Genomic DNA, 7,589 nt, shown 5'->3' with positions numbered 1-7,589 from the left:
GCAAGGTAAATTGAAAGATCAGATCTAGAAAAGGAAAAATCCCATTTTTACCCCAAAAAAGGCAAGTTTAAAGGCATCAAATCACACCCTCATCCCTTATATGTGATCCCGCGACTCCATACACTAGATCAAACACGAAATAGATCAAGATGACGGATGATTTACCTGAAGAAAAGCCCAAAATCCAATAAAGGCGAGACCTTTAAGGAAACTTGAACCACACGCTCGAGGGGCCTGAGAGAAACTTTTTATTTGGAGATTTTGGGAGATTCCTCAGTCCAAGATTCAAAGGAAAGCCAGATCCAAGACAAATATCAAGGTTTGAAAGAGAATGGGTGCTCGAGGGAAGAGAAATCAAGAGAAGAGGGGGAGGGGTTCGGCCGGCCCTAGGGAGAAAAGAAAAAAAAAAGAGAAAAAGAAAAAAAAAACCCCTTTTATAGCCTTGAACCAGATCTGGCTGAACCAGACCAGACCAGGGCTGAACCAGACCAAGCCAGATTAGACCAGAATGAGCCAGGTTGAGCCAGATTAAGCCAGAATGAGCCAAATTGAGCCAGAATTGAGCCTGGCTGGATCAGACCAGACCAGAATGAGCCAAATCGAGCCAGATTGAACCAGAATGAGCCAGTTTGAGCCAAATTGAACCAGTTTGAACCAAATTTAAACCAGAATTCAAATTGGAGCTGAGTTAAGCATTGGAACGACTTTTGATCAACCTACGGTTCGGTCCTTCACCTATTTAACCCCTCTACCATATATTTGGAAGGGTCGGAGAGATTTTTGAACCCAAATACTGCCTCTTTGGCACATTTTTTTTGGGCCGGTTCAGATTATTCGAACCTAAAGAATACTCCAATAAGGTATACGAGTATAAACTATTCCCTCCTCTTTGTTGAGAAGTTTCTGGAGAATATTTTTTTTTAAAATATTCTTAAGGATAACTCAACATAACTCCCAGGAGTGTATGAGTATAAACTAGACCTCCCCGCTCCAACTCCTTAAGAGCTTAAACTGTGTAGACTCCAAAATACTTACGAGTATAAACTGTGTTAAACGCCGGACAACGCGTCACAATGAAGATTCAAAGCCGTCAACCGATGGTCAATTTCATGTTGAAGCAACTAACTCGAGCTAAAAAGCCAGGAAATCAAGAATCGACTTCAAATTTGAAATTCCGACAATGGTCAGACAATAAATGCAGCACCGGAACCCTCTCAAGCATTCGACAAAGCACCGAATAGCCTGGAGGATTGAAGGAATCGAGAATAGAAGCTATTCCAAGAGCCCGTTACACCGATTGAAGGTTGGGACAGTCATATCCAAAGTATTCCAGACTCCTCTATAAAAGAACGAGACTGGAAAACTTTGGAGGGGGTATCTGTAGGCATATAAAATTGCTTATAGGTCCCTTGACACGGTTCAACACGAACTAATGAACCATCAGGCGACATATCTAAGCACGAACGTCAGTCCACAACACCGAAGCTAAGTGACACGCAACGAAGCGGATTAACAAGGCTACGAAGCTAATGGTCCACAAAAACAAATGGATCTCTTTCATTGCACAAATTGCAATCGGAAGGGTCATTTGAGTGATTATTGCTTTGACCGTGTTAGTGCACCACAGATGCCCAAAAGGGTTCATAACCCTAGGGCTTTGAGCTTTAATGATAGGGGTCATGTCCCTAAATCTTTTGGTACCAAGATTTCTTGGGTACCAAAACAAATTTGATTTTTAAACCAAGTATTTTAGTGTTTTTTTTTCTTTTTTCTTTTCCTTTTCTTGGTTTTGAAAATTATACTTTAAAATTTTTGAACATGAAAACAATTCTTTTTATTGATCAAATTCTTTTTTTTCATGATTATTGATTTTGTTTTGATGAGAGGTTTGTGTCTATATAAACCCTCCGGATTTATTGGGTGTTCATTCCTAAATCTTGTTTACCGGATGCTAAAATGTTTATATGGGTTGATACTAGCTCAAGAGCTAGATATAGTCGCCTCTCTTGATTTTTGAAAATCAATGATGGTTTGGTTTTATACTCTTAAAGATGATTTTGATCCATAGTTCATGATTCTTGTACCTTTTGTAATCTTATTTTTGAACTATAAAATTTTTGTTTTGATTTGTTCTTTTGAATTCATTATATAGAACAAATAGATGATTCATATTTTAAAAAAGCTTTATAATGTATTCTTTATGTGGTTTGATCAAGTCCTTCAAAGAAAGTTTTCTTTATTGATCAAACATTGCCTTTGGACTTCAAATTTGATTTATGATTTCATTTGGTTGATTTGTTTTCATGATTCACATGTTCCCTTTCTTTTGATTTCATAAATCTACTTTTATACATAATATTTATGATCTTTGATATGAGACTTTTTTTTTCATATTGACATATTTTTATGTGTTCTCATTGTCTTTTTGTATGTGAGTGGTGTTTAGCATATTTTTTATTTATGCTTGCTCATATGTTTGCCATGATCTTCATTTCATATATTCTATATGGCATTTTGATAGGGGGAGCAATCCCTATATCTTTCTATGTGTTATACTTACTCATGCATATTGTTAGAGGGAGCTTTCGCTCTCTTATTCCTTTTGTCCCCTTTTTGATGTTGTCAAAGGGGGAGAAATATTGTGAGTATACATTTCCTTGTTTATATGCATGTGAATTATAATTTATATATTCATTTCCTTTCATGCATATATCCTTTATGCTTGCAATATACATATACTCACAATATTTCTCCCCCTTTGACAACATCAAAAAGGGGACAAAAAGAATAAGAGAGCGAAAGCTCCCCCTATCAATAAGCACGGGTGAGTATCAAACATAAAAAGATATAGGGATTGCTCCCCCTATCAAAATGCCATATGGAATATATGAAATGAATATCATGGCAAACATATGTGAGCAAGCATAAAAGATATGCTAACAATTCACTCACATTCAAGAGATAATGAGAACACATATAAATGTATCATTTAAAACAAATGTCTCATATCAAAGAACATAAACATTATGTATAAAATAGATTTATGAAAGAATACATGAGAATCATGTAAAAAGTTTTCAAAAGAAAACAAATCACTCAAATGAAATCATAAATCAAATTTTAAGTCCAAAAGCAATGTAAAGAATTTGATCAATAAAAAAAATATTGTTTTCATGTTCAAAAGTTTAAAGTATAATTTTTCAAAACCAAGAAAAGGAAAAATAAAAATACTAAAATTCTTGGTTTAAAACTTATTTTGGCACCCAAGCATTCTTGGTGCCGGATTGTTTAGGGACATGACCCCTATCATTAAAGCTCAAAGCCTTAGGGTTATGAACCCTCTTAGGCATATATGGTGCACTAACACGGTCAAAGCAATATTCATTCAAATGACCCTTTCGATTGCAATTCGTGCAATGAAAAGAGTGAAAAGATTTGTGTTGACCAAGTGAGCGTGCACGAAAATCATTTGCAACTGAAGATTGTCTTTTAAATTTATTTTGCAAATGAGAAACCTTATTAAACAAAGGTGGTTTACTTGGAGAATTTGGCAAGTTTGAACATTTTTTCAAATCATAGCAAAACTTTGCCAAATGGCCAAATTTACCACAAACATCACATTTAAAAACATGTGGTCTACTAGAAACATTTGGCAAACTAGAATTCTTTTTCAAGTCAAAGCAAAACTTTGCCAAATGGCCAAACCGACCACATAGATCACATTTATACACACGTGCATGCTTATGATGAACATTATGTGCATGTACATGAGTATGTGATGAAGAAGCCTTATGAGATGCACAAGAGGCATTAGTCTAAGAAGATTTGTGTGCATCATAGCAAAATTTAGCAATGTGGCCTTTACGACCGCAAATTGAGCACTTATAAGTTTTGCTATACATGTGTGCATAATGAGTGGATGGTTTTGATTTAGTCTTGGCACACATGTCCATAAGCTTCTTATGGTTATTAATGCATATTTTCAAAGTTGAATCTAAAGATGAAATACTATTTTTCATAAGATTCAAATCTTCATTTTTAGGCACATATGCATTTTTAGAAGTAGAACATAAATAGTCATTTATAAATGAAGCAGTGTTATTTTTTATGTTCTTTACTTCTAACATGGCATTATCTCTTTCATGAGTTAAACTAGCAACGTTTGAAGTTAAAGAAACATGATCCAATTTTAATTTTTCATTGTTTTCTTTAAGGATCACATTTTCATTAGAAATAGTTTCAAACTTAGATGCTAACAACTCATGATCGGATTTCAAAATTTCATGCTTGCTTTGTAAATTAATGAAATCATTTTGCAATTTGTTAAAGGCATGTAATAATTTTTCACTAGCACAAGCAAGTTCATCATTAGGTAAATCATTTATGGTTTCGAACTCGCAAACCTCACTAGGGCTATCGCCTAGTGGCCGTGTGCATGATGCTCCACATGAACTTGAAGCGGGATCCTCCAAAGCTTGTCGGATCGCCTCCAAGTCTCCTTGATGTGCTTCTATAAATATCCATAAGGTGTAAGCACTATCAAAATGAACAAACTTGTTAGACATAGATGAGTTAAAAGCATTTAACAAATATTCTAACAAAATGTTGTTCATGGTAAACATGCGATGATCATTTCTGTTCCACTTGGATTTCTCCAAAATGGGCACAATATAAGCATCATCTATAATTTCCCATAAATCAAAATGTTTAGATCTAACAAATAGTTTAAATCTAACACACCATTGGGCATAGGGGAAATTGTCTAATCTAGGAGCAACACTAGAATCATAGCCTAAACAAGATGCATCATTCATATTCATAATTTGTAAAAATATGCAAGCAAGATGCAAATGCAATCAAAACAAGATTAGCACAAAAAGATAACTTGGATCTTTAACTCAAGGCGATTAGACCTTAAATCAAAGAGCACCAAGCTCTGATACCAATTGTTAGACCCTAGAGGGGGGGTGATTAGGGTCTTATGCTAATCTAATCCGATTAAATGCCAATTAAAAATAATTAACAACTATATTCTTGCAAGTGATTAAATACCAATTAAAACTAATTAATACATTATCCTAGCAAGTATGAAATACAACAATATATGTAAGCTAGGATAAGCAATATGAACAATAAGATATATCCTATATGATGAATATATATATGCAAGGATATATAAACTAACACAACGGATAAACAATCTAAACAAGATAGTGGATAAAATGAATGAGCAATGCACAATTGGTGATATAAAATAAATGCAAAAACAAATACGCCAAAGACAAACTCAAACAAGCGATATGATCACGGAGTTCGGACCTTCCGTCCTACGTCTCCGCTCCCCACTCCCGGGGAGAAATCCACTATCAACCGGGTTTTCTACGTTCACCCGAATAACGTTTACACCTCACAGTGTCGGTTTTCAACGCTCACCGATCAACGTCACTCCTCACACTCGGTTTCTAGCTCACCGAAAACCTTACTACACACTCGGTTTTTAGATCACCGAAAACCTCACTACACACTCGGTTTCTAGCTCACCGAAAACCTTACAACACTCACAATGTAACAAATATAAATTTGTTCTCTACAATAGATGAGAACACAATGAAAGCACAACTCAAAGTTACAATCTCTCACCACCCAACTATACTATGTATGCAAATACTATAAGCTCCAATGTGGGTGTGTGTAACAGTGAGATTCAATAAAACTTAACTCAATAAGAACTAGCAATAAGAATTGATATGAAATTCAATAGTAAAAATGCTAGGAAATAGAGTTAAGGAAACTTCTCTATAAACACAAAGACTCCTTTGTAAACAGAAACCCAAACTCAAAACAAACAGTAAAACCCTAAACCCTTGCTTAAACTTTTCTTATCTTTTAAAACATTTCTTAGTTAACTTGAGAGTTGAAGACAATGGGGTATTTATACCTTCTCACAACTCAGCCAAGAAACCAGAGCAAAAGACAAAACACACAGCCCCAAGGCAACGGTCAAAAAACTAGCCGTTGGAAGCAAAAATATCAAATAAATTCCAAAAAATGTAAAACTTTGGGGAATGATTGTAGACATGATAATAAACATGCTACAATGACTGGTTATCAAAAAGGACTTCCCAAATGAAAAATATCATCATTTTACAAACTAGTCCAAAACATGAAAATATGAGATACTTGAATTTTGATGTTTTGACATAAACCAACTTTTGAAACTTTGTAAAATGTTTTTATAGACTTAGTAAAACATGTATAAACTGATATTTAAGTCTATAAACTAAGAATACAATATTTTCACAAATACAATAGAAAATGAAACCTATGAGTATGTATATGAAAATATATTTGTTTCATATCTATGTAGATAAACCAAATCACAATAATAAATATGAAACACGTAATTTCATATTTATAAACATGAAAACTAAAAACTTGTGTTGTATATATATGTGACTACATATATATACAAGGAAACCAATAAAATGTGTGTGTATAGATAATTGAGCTTAGAGTACTTAACACACATAATATAAATCCTAAACTACATTACCCAAGCAATCTTGATCTTCAATTAAGCTTGACTTGGTACACGTTGCGGATGAAGCTTGAACTTGATCTTTAACTTGAATTGTTGTATAGGCTTCAATCCGACATTCCGCCAACCTCCTTTGGATATGATCGTTGAAGCTCTATTCCATCCAACCTCCAACAACGTTGTTTGTCTACAATAAATAAGAATACACAAACACTAGACAAACAACATTAGTAGTAAATTGTTTGTAAATCATCATCAAAACAAGAAGGCCAACAATCCTTGCATATATTTATCATATAGGATATATCTCTTATTGTTCATATTGCTTATCCTAGCTCACATATCATGTTGTATTTTATACTGGCTAGGATAACATGTTAAATTGGCATATAATTGGATTAGATTAGCATAAGACCCTAATCATGCCCCCTCTAGGGTCTAACATTTATCACGGTAATTTATATACTCTCTCAGGTACGATAGTGATGGGAGATGTAGCGGTTGGAACTGAAGGAAGTGGTGAAGACCCATGAGAGCACACTCAGGTATGGCATAGGCGGCATTAGCATATGTCAGAGAAGGGTCTAGATCTGCTTGGTAAGGAGATTTGCTAAAGATTATGAAGAAACCTTGCATGGACTTTTGTGAGGATTGTGTGTACGGGAAGGCGCACAGGGTCTAATTCTTGAAAAGTAATCATAAGAGCAGAGGTATATTAGACTATGTGCACACAGATGTGTGGGGTCCGGCTCAGATAACTTCCAAGGGTGGTTCCAAGTATTTTGTCTCGTTCATAGATGATCATTCGAGGTATGCTTGGATTTATTTTCATAAGCATAAGAATGAGATATTCGAGACATTTAAGAAGTGGAAGGTGATGGTTGAGGACAGTGAAGAAATTGAAAACAGTGAGATCTGACAACAATACAGAATATACAGATGGTATTTTCAAGGAGTTCTATGATCAGGAGGGCATTACTAGACACTGGACCGTCAGATCTACACCACAGCAGAATGGGATCACGGAGAGGCTGAATCGAATATTGCGGGC

Source organism: Asparagus officinalis, chromosome 4, assembly GCF_001876935.1.
Source record: "Asparagus officinalis chromosome 4, Aspof.V1, whole genome shotgun sequence".
Lineage (NCBI taxonomy): Eukaryota > Viridiplantae > Streptophyta > Magnoliopsida > Asparagales > Asparagaceae > Asparagus > Asparagus officinalis.
Note: the sequence above shows the minus strand (reverse complement) of the source record.